Below are 17,922 nucleotides of genomic sequence, written 5' to 3' on the forward strand. Positions count from 1 at the left end.
ATACAAAACCCCAAAGCAAACTCATTAACTAGTAATTTTACCCTTATTAAAATACATTTATTTGTATGCTTACATGATTTGATCGCTTAAAAAAAAAGAATATTACTTTTCTTGCAAATATTTCTGTAAGATGCTTGCCCCTGTTCTGTTTGTTGAAAAAGTTCTCCACTTTTCTGGAGGTTATAATTAGAGATAATTTGGCCTCCTTCATAATATTTTGATTCTGGGAGTCATTCGTTTGGAAAGACTCTTAAACCTCATAGCATCCTGACAAGATTTTGCAAAAGGTACAAATATCATGTGTAGGGCACGATATTAAAAAAATAAAATAAAATGTAACCTTTGAGAATGAGAGTGGAGGGTGAGCAGAAAACAAGTTTCAGAACAAAAGCCAGGAAAAGGGATTCTGAGAAGTCTGAAATTAGATACAGCTATGGAAGAATAGGATCAAAGGGAGGAGAGCGCTGGAGGATTGGTAAAAGAAGAGACCCCCCCCCCCCCCATCACTCCCTTTCCTTGCCTTTCGGATGCCCACCTGCTTGGGATTCTCCAGGCGAGAAGGACAAGTTTGGGGAGCAGCATTCATAACATGAGATGGAATTCTAATCATCATCGCCAGAATTGCAGACAAAGGGCTAATTACCGGGACTCATAAATAGACACTTAAAATGTTGAACATGAAACTTGTTCATTATACACGATTCTGCTTTTGGCGAGCGCTGGAACAGAATCACCGAGGGGGCTGAGATTGGCAGGGCCGGGGTCTGCCACGGGGGCTGGCAGGCACCTCGGGGCTGAAGCCAAGGCTCGCGTGGAATGGGCCTTCCCCAGCCTCACCGCGGGGCGGACTCGAAGGCAGCCATCCAGCCCAGCCCCCGGCCCCTGTCTTGCATACGTCGCTTCCCACCGAGAGAAATCCGGGCAAGGTGACTACACATGTCACGCGGAGCTCTGAACCGGTCTCTGCCAAAACCCTGAACGCAACCCATGTATGGAAATTGCCGACAAAAGAAATTAAGAGCAGGAACGCTGTGATTAGGCTAATGCATTGATCAAATCAGACCCTCTCTGTTTCACTGCCAGCATGCCCCATATAAAAGCACCGTTAAAGAAACTCCACTGTCTCTCCTGCTAATGGTCTACGATTTGAGGATGCACCGATGATTGACAAGTGATGCCCAGGCTGCCTGTGTTGTCTTAAAAAAGCCACATCAGATCAGCAGAAGCTTAAAGCAAAGCATAAATTATAGATACGCGTCTGTTTCTTTGATGATGTAAGACTCATAGGTGCGTCTCTCTTCCATCACACAAAAAATTGCACTTCCAGGATGCCGCCTCACGATGTCACATCATATTTGAAAAAAACAACAGGAAAAACATAAACCTTTTCCCTCTGTTTCCTGCCTTCCGTTTTTTCTCTTATTCTTAAAACAAAATATTTTAAACAACCAGCCGTCTTCCAAGGCAGCCTGGAAGTTTTCCACTTTGGAGAAATTAATTAAACCTAAAATAAGTGTTTAAATACAAAGTTCAGTGCAGCAAGGATTATTGCATCATGTGGCTGCATCTATCTGTCAACCTTGCTAACTGTTCCGCTGCCTGTCGGAGGAAGCAGGGTTGCCGAATTGGTTCTCAGCATCTTGGTCATTCAAAAACAAAGATGTTTGGAAAGTATTAATGGAGTCATTCTTTGCTTCATAAATTTTATTGTCAGCTGGAGATACAATTTCCTTATTATAAAGTTCTAAAAGTCTTCTGCGGAAATATTTAGGGGGTGCTGTGGGAAATGGGAGAAGAAAAAAATTAAAGCATGTGGCTACAATACAGGAATGAGTGGAGAAATTCACAGTAGGACAAAGCTCTCCTCTTCACCTCTCTCAGTTCTGGGGCCACGCCACAGGCTTTTCTAGTCCAGCTTTTGATCATGGAGGCTGCAGTCACTCAAGCTGCAAAACAATATTTTTCTCATCCAGTGATTCCAATTCCTCTGGAGTCCCTTGGAAGGTTCACCATGCTTCTGGAATGTTCCACCATGTGCACCAAGAGAACCCACACCAGGGAGCCAGCCCGTGCCTAGAAAAGTCCCTCAGTGATATTTCCAAGGAAAGACAACATTTGCAAGGTTACTAATTCAGAGTTCTCCTTCGATTAAAGCAGAAACTTGGTTCCTGGCAAAGCCAAATTGATTCTGCATAACTAGCTTATAGACCGTACTTGGAAAACACTCATCCTGTATCACTTTTCTTAGAGATAAGACATTTCCTTTTCCCCCAAGGTGCCAGGATCTGTAAGTTGACACAGTTCTGCACAAATCACTCTGGTGGTGTAACTTAGAGTGTCCCAATCCCCTTTGGACTCTGGCCTCTGTAACTGGGCCATCACTCACTTAGTTTCACCTTATCTTTAAATAAATGTAACCAGAAGGGACTTGTTCAGCTCGCCACCTCTTGAGTGACGTGAATTATTTATACGGTCTTCATACGCATTTGTTAAGCCGCACACAGCCAAGAGGAGAGGAGCTGTTTGTCTCTTGTTCAGCTAGAAGGGTAAGACCCACAAGGTCGGGGTGAGTAGCAAGAACATCCGGAAGATTTTCCCTGGTTTGATCCTGAAGAATAGGGATCACCTGGGGCTGTTGTCTGTGTCAGGCTCCCAAGCAGAAGAACTTCAGAGGGGGTCACTGAGGCTCCTGGTCTGCCAGGTAGGGGCAGAAGAACCAGGCCTTAGCTCATAACCACCTCGCCCACAGCAATGAGCTTTGCAACAACACAGGCTCTGAAATGCAAGCCTCACTGGGCCGCTAAACAAAACATGCAGCTAACAAAAGGAGGTGCAGGAAAGACTGTGGCTTCCTGGGGGTTTCCTACAAGGAAAATCAGTCTGGAATGATCCCTAAGACATAGGCATGTTCTGGTTAATTGGACATTCCAGTTAACAAAGAGTTACTACAGGGTGCTGAGAAAGGAGGGAGATTGGGAGTTAAAAGTGCTGGGTTTGAGCCTCTCTGGGCTGCATTTCTCAAATGAACATGACGTTGTCCACGTCACACAATTGGCACGAAGAAGAATGGAATAATCAATGCAAAAGTGCCTTCTGAGCTCTGAGATGCTACATAATTGTCAGCCATACGTTCACATCCTTGAGTGACAAATTTCAAACAATAAAACTTAGGGACCGTCTTCTTTTCCCAAGCCTTTGCCATCAGATCATGTTCATTTTCCCATGGGAATTTAGAAGGTACTCCCCTGGCCCCTGAGCCTCTCACCGAGAGTAGTCTTTAGGGTCTTGTAAACTTCCCGGGTATTTGTTTGGGATTCTTTTTTTTAACAAGATCGTCCCCTGTTTTGCAAGGGACCCTGGAATATTCAGCCTGGAAGAGATGCTGTAATAATTGTCTAGTCCAGGTGATTCAAACTGTATCCCTCCGCTCCATGGAATCTCTTCTGGGGTTATGGGGTAGGGCTGGGGGAAGCCCAGCAGTCTGGGGCTCTTACCTTAACTCATCTGTTGCCATGTGAAAGACTCCTTCTGCCGGGCGCGGTGGCTCAAGCCTGTAATCCCAGCACTTTGGGAGGCCGAGGCGGGTGGATCACGAGGTCGATAGATCGAGACCATCCTGGTCAACATGGTGAAACCCCGTCTCTACTAAAGATACAAAAAATTAGCTGGGCATGGTGGCGCGTGCCTGTAATCCCAGCTACTCAGGAGGCCGAGGCAGGAGAATTGCCTGAACCCAGGAGGCGGAGGTTGCGGTGAGCCGAGATCGCGCCATTGCACTCCAGCCTGGGCAACAAGAGCGAAACTCCATCTAAAAAAAAAAAAAAAAAAAGAAAAAAAAAAAGAAAGACTCCTTCTGACCAAAGAATGCAAAGTAAAACAAACTAGAAAAGCTTCAAGGAATTTGGCATTACCTAGAAGGAAACTCAGGCCTAGAGAGAAAGAACTTGCAAATTGATCGTCAATTAATTAGAGTACAGGCCTCCGGATTTCCCCTCCAGGGCTTAGCCCCCTGCTGTGAGCTTTCTCTTGTAGCTTTTGTACCTCCATGTCTAATGGCCTTGGGAGAATAGGCACCTGCTCTGTGCAGGAGAAGTCTGGCCTGGCGACACTACCCAAGAGGGGATGTTTGTTTCCTGGACGTGAAATAAGATGAGTTCTCCTAGATCTTACACCTGCTGTGGGATGCATGTGGGTCAATGAATATTTGGAATATTGCCATCTTAGTTTGAGAGAGGGCATCTGAGACCTTTAAGTCTGTCCCATATATCATTTCCCTTTGCTATGTCAGAATCCTTGCTACCCTGAGCTCACCTGCCCCACCCCCAACTTGATACAGGTATTGATCGACTTACGACCTATGCAACTTGGGACCATTCGACTTTACGACCACAATCGCTAGCCACGACTGCTCCGCGTCTGGCAGCGCAAACGTTGCCCAGCTGGGTGTACGACAGTGCAGACCAGCTTCCGGCTGCACTACCATCTCCGCGTGCACCATTTCAACTGTTATCCCAGACTCGGTACAGCAATTTGTGTTTTGTACATGTTTATATATTTTGATATGTTTTGCAATTGGGAAAATGTTTCCTATGGTATTTTTTACACCTGTATTTTGTATTTTTGTATGCACCTGTATTTCGTAATTTCGTATGTTTTGCAAATATTAAACCAGTTGTACTGGTAATGCAGTGTTTTACTTAAACCTGACGAATGTAAAAATAAGAAACAAAATGGTGTAGAGATGATACAAATGGCATAAAATGAACAAAGAAAATTATATTACAATAATGAAAGAAAATTATGATAAAATATGACAAAGATTTTTATAATGTCATTTCACAGTACTGTACATATAGCCTACTCAACTTATGACCAAATCGTGTTACGACCGGCCTGTCGGAACCAATCGTGGTCGTAAGTCGAGCACTACCTGTATTCCATGACATTCTCTCAAAGGCATCAGAAAGAACACAAGATATTCTAGGCAATCCTTTGGTATGATCAAACGTTTTGGAGATCTATTGGCATTTGCTTCCTGGCCACTGCGGGGTAACATTCCTTGTAGAAAACATTGATTGTCTACAAGAGCCAAGCCCATGACCTAATGGATAAGCTTGGCCAGGCAGGAACAGAATTACAGAAGGAGCCATCACCCTTGCTGGGACTGTAGCCTTCCAAGACCCAATCTTTCTATTTTTTGAAAGCCCCAGGTCCGACTTTCTAGGCAACATCTCTGGCATGATGTTGTGACCTGTGCTGTGTGTAAACGTGATCTGTGTAAAATGCTTTAGGAACTCTGTGCACGTCAAACGAAACTCACCAGATGCTCATATCCTACCCACAAACCACTGGTTTGCCACTGATTTCGGTTTTACGGTTTGAAGTCACAGCACTCTTAGCAGCTTACGTTTTATTCTCCCTTCCAGATAAGGTAACCAGCTTGTGCCAGTCTGTCGAGAACTTTCCTAGTTTTAGCGTCGCAAGTCTCATGTCCTGGGAACCCCTCGGTCCCTGGTAGACCAAGGCAGCCGGTCACCCTACTGCCTAAGAAACTTTAGCCTGTCCTGTTGGCTGTTTCTGAAAAGTGACAGTGACTCACCTGTTCAGGTATTAGAGCTCCTGCAGAATCAGACTGAATCTGGATTTAAACCCTCTCTCTCTGATACTTACCACCTGTCTGAGGCCTTACAGGTGCTCCTCAACCTGTCAGAGGCTCAACTGTCTCATATGCAAAATAAGAATTTTAAGGCATCTACCTCCCAGGTTGTTGAGATTATATGAGACACCAAAAGTGAAGTGCCAGCCCAAAAAAGATAGATACTGCTAGTAAGTGAGTGTCGATGGTAGAAGAATGCGGGTCCCAACACTTGCCAACTTTGCCTCTGCAGATCTGAAATCTCAGACAATCCAGGCTGTGCCTGCCATCTCCTATTTGGCCCTTTGGCTCTGCCCTCTGAAACTTGGAGGCTGGACTGTCTGTGATATTGTGTTAGGGGAGGAGGACTCACCTGCCTGTGGACCCCTCTGAAGGGCTTTGCTCAACAGAAGGACTGTGTCTCCTTGCACCTGCTTTGCAGTTGGAGATACTGCAACCTGTCTCTCCAGGCACTAGAACAAATCTGGGAGCTTGTCCAAGAGAAAGACGTTCTGCTCATATCATCTTTGCTGCTCTTCCAAAACTTTGGGGAGATGGAGGCTGGTCAGCAGGCTCAGCTAAGAGCAGGTGTTGTGTCTCTGTCTGTCAAAGCAAATTGAAGTTACAGGAAATTTCTCCCACGGCTGTCAATAGATTTGCCATAAATACTTCACCTTAGAAGACTATGTTACAAACCCTGGGCAAAGCCAAGCCAAGGACTTTAGTGGATTTGAGAAGAAAAGAAGGAGTAGTGGTTTTGTTTGCCTGCGTTTCCTGACAAACGTCAAGTCTGCCAAACCGAGGTTTCAAGTTGACCAAAAGTTGTTCTTAAAAACGTTCTGCGATCCATTTCAGAGCCCTCTAAAATCACTAATTAAACAAGGAAAAATGTCACACAAACCCACTAAATTTCTAGGGCATTATTTGGAGTTGTTAAATCCATATTTTAGGGCTTTGAAACTCAGTATTGGATAAATATCAAATTTCCCAGGAGACAGAAATGGCTCCAAAGAGATTTTCCCCAGGGTCCTGAGATCTGTAAATCGAGATGATTCCACGCATTGCTGCCCGAGTATGGCAATTACCAACAAAAGAAATTAAGAGCAGGAACCCTGTGATTAGACTAATGCATTGATCAACTTGTTCTTCTTGGTCTCACTGCCAGCACAGCACATAAATAACATGTGAGCAATTACCAGGAGTAAATTATATGTGTTTTATAACCTTCCATGAACATTTTCCCCTTAAAAACAACAACAACAACAACAAAACAGAGCAAAACAAAAATATTCCTTAGGGGAATTGAGTATCAGAGAAAAGAGTAAAATATATTTTTAAAATTTTCTATGCATGGAAGAATAGAACTGGGTGACGTGGGACCCTCTTGGTAGCAGAGGTTGGGCTGGGGTTTGGTTTCCCACTTGGAGTTTAGGTGAATCTCCCTCCACGGCTGCCCTCTCCTGCATGGAACTCTCCTTTCACTTCACAAGTGTCTTGTCTACCATCTCTCTCTCTCTCTCTCTCTCTCTCTCTGTGTGTGTGTGTGTGTGTGTGTGTGTGTGTGTGTGTGTGTGAGATGGAGTCTCACTCTGTTGCCCTGTTTGAGTATAGTGGCGCCATCTTGGCTCACTGCAACCTCCCACTCCCTGGTTCAGGGGATTCTCCTGCCTCAAGTAGCTGGGATTACAGGCACATGCTGTCACACCCAACTCATTTGTGTATTATGAACAGAGACAACGTTTCACCATGCTGGCCAGGATGGTCTAGATCTCCTGATCTCGTGATCCACCCACCTCAGCCTCCCAAAATGGTGGGATTACAGACGTGAGCCACCACGTCTGGCCCATCTCTATCCTTCTCTCCCTTTTTATCTTCTTCCTCTGTGTCTTGGTCTCACTTTATCTCACCCTTTGCTGAGGCCTGGGAGGATCTGAGAAGGGCATAGGACCTTTCCAGTCTTGGTTCTAATCAACAGACAATGGATCAATGTGTGTGTGTGGGGGGGGGGAGTGAGGTCACTACTTGCATTTTTCAGGCTCCAATCCCCCCTCAAATGCTGCTGCTGCAGGAAAGAACTTCTCAATAGACTGGCGATGCAGAAAAGCCCAGGGCAAGGCCCCCGCCCCGTGAACCAATTCATATCTGATCCCCAAAAAGACCGCTTTGCTGGGCTCTCAGTCTTCAGTGGCTGCATGGGTGACCAGCAGTCTGGATGCCCATCTCTCTCCAGGCACTGGTCCAGGCTGTAGCCTGCTGCCCCTGCCGGTACCACGGCTTCCTGCACACGTGTGCTTCATCTGTCCTCAAGTCTTCCACAACAGCTGTGGTGCTAGGTTGTGTCTCTGCCCTCAAAGCTCGTTGCCTAGCAGTGGGAGACACAGAAGCACACAGTACCACACAACATTAAGTGCATGGGGGCCCATGCCCTAATGGAGCCTTTAATCTGTCCTCTTGGAATCTGAAGAGGTTATTTGGGGACGAGGTGGTATTTGAGCTGAATTTTGAAGGTTGAGCACTTAGATTCTCGTACCTTACCCAAAAAACAAAACCAAATCAAGAAAAACAGGGAATGAAGGAAAGGGACATTTAAGGCAGAAAGTGCATCGAATTTGCTCTTCATGTGACTTTTCCAACGCACGGGACCTGCCTGCACTCTGTGCTTCTGGTCTGGCCAAGCCCCAGACCCCTGCCTGCGCTCCCCTCACTCATTGGGGTCCTTGCAGTTCTGGCAAGGCTACAAGGCCACTGCCTGAGAAGAAGGAGGAGCAGAACTGTCCCAAGAAACCCAGCGTGGGCTTGGTGCCAAAATTAACCAGAGTCTTTTACTCCACACACAAACTTCCGCGTTTGTCTCCAAATTTTAATCTTCCAAAAATTTGATCCGTTTTGACAAAGCGTATTCACTACTAAACATTCAGAGGCTACTCCTTCAATGGGATGTGTGGCTCAGCCACTTACCCTAGAGCTTTTCCCTTGATCCCTGGAGACTCCCTCAAGGGTGTGAACTTCAGACCTAGCTAGATCAAGGTTCACACTCTGGCTTGGCCACTCCCTGTGTAAAGGATTTCGGCAAGTTAGTTACACCTACTGAGCTTTTATTTCCTCATCTACGAAAAGGTGTGACATGCAGTGCTATTTGCAATAGCCAAGACATCAAAACAACCTAGTGCACACCAGCAAGTGAATGAATAAAGAAAATGTGACCCTCTCCACACACACAGAATGGACTATTACTCAGTCATGAAAAAGGAGAAAATCCTGCCATTTTCAAAGACATGGATGAACCTGGAAGACATTCCAAATGTCTAATTGAATTGTCCAGCTGAAATAAGCCAGACAGAGAAAGACAAATAGTACCTGATCTCACTTACATGTAGACTCTGAAAAAGTTGAATTCATAGAAGCCGAGAGTAGAATTTTGACTGCTAGGGGTTGAGGGGGCAGGAAGGGGAATGAGGAGATGTTGATTAATGATAAGAGGAATAAATTCTGGGGACTGAATATGCAGCATGGTGACAGCAGCTAAGAGTAATGCATGGTATACTTGAAATTTACTAAGTGAGTAGATCCTGAGTACCCCCACCACACACACAGAAAGGTAACTATGTGAGGTGAAGGATGTGTTAACTAAGTGAGTTGTGGTGATTGTCTCATGCTGTATCCATATATCATATCATGTTATGCACCTTGAATATATATAATTGTATTTGTCAGTTACACCTCAATACGGCTGGAAAAATAAAAATAAAATGAATAAAATAAAAAGGCCTGACTCTGGCAAAATGTATCTGTCACCGTCATAATCAAGTTTGATCAGGTCAGTCAAGCACCAGACCCGTTCCTTGCACGTAGTGGACAAGGATTCATCCAGGCGTGTGGATCCCCTTAACTCTTCTTTAACCCGCATGCAAGGTGTCTACTTTCTCCCTTTGCTCTGAGACTAGACTGGTGAAGAAAGCTTGCCAGGGAGCTCCCCGGTCTTCACGCTAAGCTGACTGAGCTCCACCCGCCTCACATTGCTGTGGGCATTACTTCCTCTTCTCTGCAGACACAAGAGCTGGCCACAGACGATGCATGCCATCTCCATTTTACGGTATTTAGTCCTCGTGGAACATCTTTGGAGGTCCTTAGCCTCCGAAGAAGGAATTTTCCTTTACAACTTGGATTTTGTGTTTGCTCCAGATTTCGGGAGGCTAAGGGAAGGCACTCTTCCCCCCATCTTCAGCATCTCCACGTGCATCTGTTTGTTGGCTGAGCGCCTCTTCCCTTCTTTTAGCTGGACCTTTTCTGCCTTCCTGGGTAGGATTCTGAGCTAAACCTTCCCATCTCTCTCTGTGCATTCTGGCTGGCTGCACCAAAATATAAAAATCTTGATTTAAGTATTTTTGTATTCAAGGACCACACGCAAGTGTTCATTTGAAGGTTCAGTGGCATTTTGAAATGAGAACATCATATATAAAGATGTCAGAGATGGCGCCTCCCACAGTGAGGCTGAAAGAGAGAAAGGAACAAAATGAAATGAAGAGTTCCTGGGATCCAGGAAATTTTAACATCTCATTATTTAGATTACTCTACATATAATTTTCTAATATTTGGTATTATAGACTTCTAAAGGTATTGGTTAAAATTACTCCATGCCTGACATCAATTTAGTCTTATTCATTATCTAGCTAAAATAAAACCTTACAAATAGATGATTAGAGTAAGTAAGCAATTTTCTGATAAATGCAAATTCTCTACCATTTCCAAAGGAGTGTCCACAGCAGACAGAATTAGAAGGGCCAGGGGGTAATGGCCCCTTGGCATTCCAGCATCCTAGTATGAAGCAGTGTGGATTCGAGAAGACTCACAATGTCTGCAGGATTTGATTGTGTTTGGAATGCACCTGTTTCTTCCAGCAGTCTGCTGCCTTCGTGACAGGGCAGAGGCTCCGGACTCCACTCACCCTAATGATGGGGATGGTGGTGTGTTTGTCTTATGTACTCACTGCTTGATTATTACTCCCAGCCCCTTGTGAGCCAGCGAACCATAGGATCAATGTGTCCCTGTCATCTCGGAACGAGCACAAACAGATGCATCTCGGCGTCTGATCTAAGCCTTCACACAGGGGGTCCCTCCCCAGCCGCAAAAGATATTCAAGCTCTTACCCGCTTTCTTGGAAGTCCTGGAACCGCGGCTTGACTAGGTCTCGAACTCAGCACCAGTGGCCTGCTCCTCCAAATCACAGCTTCCCCAACTCTCAAATCCACACCTGGCACCTGCCTACAGAGCAGATTACAGAAAACATCTGCAGGGGACGATCCCTTTGGGGGTGGTGTGGTTGAACAGGAGGAATCCGTCACTCCCATCCAGACTTAGTGGGTGGTGTCAGACTTGCTCTCACCATGGTGGACCTACATGGAGAGCAGTAGGTGGGTGGACATATGCTGTTGTCACTTGGACAAGTTGGAGAGGCCTTTCCCTACACACAAATAATTTCAGCTCCCAGAGACTTCAAAGTGTCTGAATTTCTATCCTGAGTTACTCCTTTGGGTTGAGGCCTTTTTCTGAAAAGCCCCTTATGCCATGTCCACGACTGTCAGCCAGCTCATCACTCCTCTCTATGCCCTGCAAGTCTGGACTCCCACAGGACCTGGACTCTTACCCCACTGTCTCCTCCTCCCCTACCGTGAACAGGAGTGTGTCCTTTTCCCGTTCTGACCCAGGGTGTGGTGCTCAGGCCTTCCACCTAGGGCTGATATTTAGCCAAAATGCACCAGTGCAGCCAGATCTTTGGTTAAAATATTGAAAACATTGTCATCTTGGTTAGCAAAATGCCTCTTCTCCACGTCCCCAGAGGGTTGGTTGTTCACCACTAAGGTCACTCCAGCTCTATTCTTGAATCTCCTGTAGCCCGCCAGTGAAAGGGTCAGTATTCCAGGAACCAGCTCCCATACCACTTCTGCAATAAAGGCTGTCAAACATTTTGGGTAATTTGTGTCAATGGGAGTGCATTCAGCATCTTATTCTGTTTCCTGCTGTCTTCGCTGAGCACTGTGCCTTCACATCTGCAGGGGTTCACATAATCTGTGACTTCTGATGGTGGCATGATCCCCCCAAGATGGGCATCTGCCAGATGACAGCCTCCCATCCTTGCCCCAGAGATGGGCATCTAAGTTGCTTTCGATTCTGCACCACCCTAGGTAAGCCTGCGGTGAACGCCCTAGCTCACGGCCCTGTGTGGAGCAGTGTGAGACTTTCTTGGAAATGTGTACTAAAGAACAGAATTGCCTGCTTCAGGAATGCAGATTCTCATGTTGACTCCCCTCTGCCAGATTGTTCTCCAGATACCTGCATCAACCTATACCCCCACTGACTCTGTGTGGGAGCTCCTAGACCCCCAACAGCCTATTAAATCTTAGCACTGGCAGAGACATAGGAACCAGAGTAACTCCATCTTGAGTAACTGGAGCTGGGTAAAATGAGGCTGAGACCTATTGGGCTACATTCCCAGACAGTGAAGGCATTCTAAGTCATGGGCTGAGAGAGGAGGTCAGCACACGATACAGGTCACAAAGAACTTGCTGATAAAACAGGTTGCAGTAAAGAAGCTGGCTAAAACCCACCAAATCCAAGATGGCGATGAGAGTGACCTCTGGTTGGCCTCACTGCTACACTCCCACCAGCGCCATGACAGTTTACAAAGGCCATGACAACAGCAGGAAGTTACCCTATATGGTCTAAACAGGGGAAGCATGAATAGTCTACCCCTTGTTTAGCATATCATGAAGAATTAACCATGAAAATGGACAACCAGCCGCGCTCTGGGCTGCTCTATGTGGTAGCCATTGTTTTATTCCTCTACTTTCTTATCAAACTTGCTTTCACTTTACTCTATGGACTCACCCTGAATTCTTTCTTGTGTGAGATCCAAGAACCCCCTCTTGGTGTCTGGATCCTGACCCCTTTCCTGGAACAGTGCCATCCACATGCCTAATATTTTGCCAATCTAACGATACAGAGAGGGTACCTCCTCATAGTTTTAATGGCCATGGCTCTGATTATTTGAGGATTTGAGCATCTCTTTACTTTTTTAGAGAACATTTTGGATTTCTTCTTTTATTTCATGCACTTTGTCTCTTTTCTATTTGGGTTATTTCTTGGCTCTCTGTTTGCCGATGTTTTTGGTATTACCTAAATAGAATCCCTTGGTAGTCAGCGACATTGCAAATGTCTTTTCCCAATCTGTCACTTTGTGTGTGTGTGCACGATGTCTTTGGTTGGAAGACAAATCGGTCTACCGGTGCTGTCATCTCACCCCTCTCTGACTGACCCCAGAACACACCTTTGATGACTCACCTGTGCAATGCGGGAAATAAGAGCACCTAATTCCTGTGGCAGTTTTGAGGATCACATGAGATAGTACATGGAGCTCAGTGGCAAAGCTCAGCAAGCAGAGTGCTCTGCAGCCACCACGGGCTCAGCAGGGTCTGTAGCTGCTGGTTTTTCACTGCAGCTCGGGACTCCTCAGCGATCCTTCCTTCTGAGGGAAGGAACCAGGAGCCAATCAGATGCCACATCAGTCTGCAACATTCTCTCTCTCCAACCATCGCTACCAGTGGTCCTGTTCAATGTGGAAGTCCCAGGGGGTGGTACCTGGGGGATATGCTCACACCACTTCAGCCATGTTTCCCACAAGTTTTCTGAGAACCTGTCTCAAAAGCACAGATTCTCTGATGACCTTTCGTACGTCTTGTGAGCCGCTCAGACTAGAACTTAGGATTCTGCCAGGTGGTTTGCAAAGTTTCAAACCCATCGGGAAGGACTTTGGTGTGTGGGTGTCTTCTTTATCTGTCTCCACCAACCAGGTGAGCCCTGGGGTTTGTTCTCCAGCAGAATGACTCCAAAAGTCTGACTGTGTGATATTTCCTTGAACAGCATTAAAGTGATTCAGAATTGCACACACTTCATCTCTCTCCTTCACAGACACAGACTTGAAAAATAAGAGGGAAAAATCTCTGGCCAAATGCATTGCAACTGTTATAAGAGGAAAGAGGCCATAGTGAGATATGTAAACTGTTTTTGTTTGTTTTGAGATGGAGTCTCACTCTGTCACTCAGGCTGGAGTGCAGTGGCATGATCTCGGCTCACTGCAACCTCCACCTCCTGGGCTCAAGTGATTCTCCTGCCTCAGTCTCCCAAATGGCTGGGATTAGTCACATGCAACCATCCCCAGCTAATTTTTATATTTTTAGTAGAGACAGGGTTTCACCATGTTGGCCAGGCTGGTCTCAAACCCCTGACCTCCAGTGATTTGCCTGCCTTGGCTTCCCAAAGTGCTGGAATTACAGGCATGAGCCACCACGCCCGGCCTGTAAGCTGTTTTAACAGAGCTGACTCACCTGGGGGAGTCAGAGGTCCCATGTAGAAGGGGGGAGACTGAGGATGAAGCAGGAGATGGCAGAGGAAGGACAGAGCGATCAGGCCCTGACTTGATTCTGTCCAAGGTCGGTCTCATAAGGTGAATTCCAGCCTGCTTCTCTGCTGCTCCAGACTGAGAAGCCTCACTCTCCAAGGCCTTCGTCTGCTTCTCAGGGAACAGAGTGGTGGAGGGAATGAAACTGAAATCACCCTACTCATCTTCTTCGTAAAACAGATGGAGAAACTGAGACAGAAAAGGAAACTGGCCTGTAATCCCAGCATTTTGGGAGGCTGAGCCGGGTGGATCACTTGAGATCAGGAATTTGAGACCATCCTGGCCAACAGAGTGAAACCCCGTCTCTACTAAAAATACAAAAATTGGCAGGGCATGATGACTCGTGTCTGTAATCCCTGCTACTTGAGAGGCTGAGGCAGGAGAATTGCTTGAACCTAGGAGGCAGAAGTTGCAGTGGGCCGAGATTGTGCCACTGTACTTCAGTTTGGGCAACAGGCTCAAAAACAAACAAACAAACAAACAAATAAATAAATAAATAAAAAAGAAAGAAAGAAAAGGAAAATGAACCCCCCCCCCCCCAACTCCATAGAGCACAACTAGTCAGCAGAAGTCAGGAATAGAACCCAGGTGATTCTTTTCCTTAAAGCAGCCTGTGAACTTACAAAGAGACCTGTCTCTCAGAGGAGACTTCTGGGACAAAATCTTAACTTCTCAAAGGTTTAGATTCCCAAGTGAGCTCCTAAGAATGCAGCTATGTGAAATTATCAATCAGGAAGAGACCTACTGTCAGGGAATTTTGGAGAACATCCTCTATCATGGCCTCTCACCGAGTTACATAATAGCAAATAACTACATTTGTAGCTGCCTCTTCTTTCTGGGAAGGAGACACTGCCTTAAGCAATTTTTCATATATTATCTCACCTTGTGAGACAGAATGTAAATCGCAGGTTTGGAATTCAAGACCAATTCTGTTTAAAAATAAAGCTGGACCTCTTCCTAACACTACAGAGAAGTAAAGTCTAGATAAACTAAAGGCTTAAGCGTCAAAATTACAACTTTAGAATTGCTATGAGTCATGGTTGCTGAGTGACAAATTAACCCAACACTGAATGGCTTATAGCAATGTGCCTCTTTATCTCCATGGATCAAGCATCCAGTGTGGCTAAGCTGGTTCCTTCAGGGTTTCTCTCCAAGGCTGCAATCAATGTATTAGCCAGAGCTTCAGTCATCTCAAGGCACAGCTGGGGAAAGATCCACTTCCAGGCTCATGTGGTTGCGGCAAAAAACGGTTCTCTATAGGCTGTTGACTTAGGGCCTCCATTTCTCAATGGCTATTGGCCTTCCTCAGTTTCTTGTCTCATGGACTTGTCCAGTATGGTAGCCATCTTTGTCAAAGTGTGCAAGCTGGAAGGGCAACAGAGTCTGCCAGCAAGCTGTAAGTCACACTCATTTGTAATCTCATCATGAGGTGGCCTGCCATCATCTTTGCTATACCCGGTCCATGAAAAGCCAGCCACTAAGCTCAGCCTACACTTGATACGAAGGGATTTCACAGCCACATGAACACCAGGAGGCAGGGATCACTAGGGCCACCTTGAAAGTCTGCCTACCACAGGACTATCCAACTATAGAGGAAAAAGGAGAACATCTACCCAAATGAAGACACCACAGGCAGTTAACAGGCAGTGATGGATTTGGAGGAGATGTTTGCGATGTCAAAAACTGATAAAGAATGCCTACAAATCCATAAGAACTGGGCAAAAAACTCCAGAAGGAAAGAGATGTACAAGGGCTATAAATAGGCCATTAGAGCAGAGATTCAAAAGGCTAATTAATAAGCATGTAAAGAGATGTTCACATTTATTAGCAATTAGAAAAAAATGCCATTAAAACAAGATAGCGCTTCACTCTTTTCAGACTGGCAACACAGTTGGATAATGCCACATGTTGGCAAGGGTATGGACTCTCCACACTGCTGGTGGGAATGTAGACTGGAGCTGCAAGCCATCCGGAAGCATCTGGCACAACCTAGTCAAATTTAATACACGCGCTTGTGGTGACCCTGCAATTCTGCTCATGGACGTATACCCCAAAGAAATCCTTGCAACTGTTTGAAAAGACTCTTCCTGCAGCATTGTCTGTAGGGACGGAGATTTGGAGGCAGCCAACTGGATGAATGGATGGACGTTAGAGAGAACTGTGTACAACCAGAAGCAGCAGATTTTACGTTTACAGAGCAACAACATAAGGACATGTGAAATCACGGTGAAGCAGCAGATTTCTCGTTTGCAGAACAACTTGGGTACATGTGAAAGTCACTGTGCTTCGTGGAACAAGAAAGGTACAGAAGCAAGTAAATAACACAATATCCTCTGTGTAAGTTAAAAACGCATGCATGCAAACAAAACAAAAATGCACATTTAACACAACTGCACGGTTTCCTGCAGACATAGGAGTAGCACGAGAGGATAAAGTGGGATCGATATACAACACAAGAAAAGGACCATGTAAGAAACAGTGATAATCAGATTCTAATGACTGAGGAGTATGAGAGCTTAACCCTCTGTTTCTGCTGGGGAAAAAAAAAAAAAAAAAAAAAAAAAAACCTCAAGCAAAACATAGCAAAACATTTCTGCCAAACTCTTCAGTCCATTTGGGAAGGGTGATACTCTGGAGGCAGGCACCGTATCTCTTTGTGTTCATTGGATGTTACACCAGTTCATCTGATCACAGTACTCTTTTTTTTTTCATAAGACCTACTTAGAATGTATTCTCTTTGTCATATACTTTTGAAAATGGAGTTTATGATACATGCATTCATTTTGTTGCTGCAAAAAATTTCTGTGTGTGTGTTTACGCTTGTGTGAATGTGAGCACATATGAGCCATAAGATAGTGACGATCCTTCTTAGGACCTAATGATTCTGTGGGTAGCTGCATTTCTCCGTACTATTCAAAGGGTTAATTTCACTAGACACAAACTCTCGCATGGCTTACAACTATCTTTTTAAGACGCTGCAGTATTTCTCTTATTTTTATCTTTCCCCAGTTTTGCAAATAGCATCTCCCAGTGATCAAGACGGGAGCCACTAAATAATTAAACTTCTGGTTAAACTCACAAAAGGAGGGTGTGAGGTCTGATGTATGGGAAAACACACGTGCTTATGCCATCCAGCTTCCTAAAGAGATTCCAGCTTCAAATATTATCAGCACCTGGCAGGATGAGACTATTTTATGTAAATGGATTCATTATTATTAATTTCTGCCGGTGCTGAGCGATTTATGAACTGCTTTTCGAATGTAGAAAAGTGGTTCATGAATCAGAAGGAAAAATGTTCCCCAAAACCAGCATCGATAAATAACGACTTTTATTCACGGATCCCGCCCATGGTGTCTTTTACCTTCAGGAAGGATGGAATAAAAATTACAAAATCACTGTGGAAGTGGGGGTTGGGAACCAACACGCAGGCTAGGGTGGAAAAATTGGAGAGGTGGTTTCTGAAGCAGCCCCAGTGGGTTGCGGGGTGTGACTGGCTGCGATTCTCCTCCCGGGGCAGCTCCTCCTCTCTCTCTTCTTCTATTTTCATATAAACAGTTGCTGGAAGACAGCTTCAGATTCGACCAGTTGCAAATGAGGTCCAGCAGGTATCTAATCTTTTTATTTTGTTATTTTAGAGATAGGGTCTCACTCTGTCACATAGGCTGGAGTGGAGTGGCACAATTTTACGCTTACTGCTGCCACAAACTCTTGGGCTCAAGGGATCCTCCCACCTCGGCCTCCCAAGTAGCTGGAACCACAAGAACACATCACCACGCCTGGCTAATTTTTCCTATTTTTGAGAGATGAGGTCTTACTGTGTTACCCAGGCTGG

At 45.4% G+C, this 17,922-nt stretch overlaps 1 long non-coding RNA gene across 2 annotated transcripts in view; it reads right to left on the reverse strand.

The window, feature by feature from the left end:
• LOC141581006 (uncharacterized) overlaps positions 1–14,605 on the reverse strand; it is a 19,824-nt gene extending 5,219 nt beyond the window's left edge. The window contains exons 1-3 of one of the 2 annotated variants that reach the window (XR_012513403.1): positions 10,783–14,605; positions 6,009–10,126; positions 3,495–3,808 (exon numbers count right to left, since the gene is read on the reverse strand). This is a non-coding gene — a long non-coding RNA (uncharacterized LOC141581006). Of the gene's footprint in view, positions 1–3,494; positions 3,809–6,008 lie in introns of both variants that reach the window. The other variant, XR_012513402.1, reaches the window with a different exon arrangement.
• Positions 14,606–17,922: the final 3,317 nt, after the last annotated feature.

This window comes from Saimiri boliviensis, chromosome 14 (assembly GCF_048565385.1).
Source record: "Saimiri boliviensis isolate mSaiBol1 chromosome 14, mSaiBol1.pri, whole genome shotgun sequence".
NCBI classification, from domain to species: Eukaryota; Metazoa; Chordata; class Mammalia; order Primates; family Cebidae; genus Saimiri; species Saimiri boliviensis.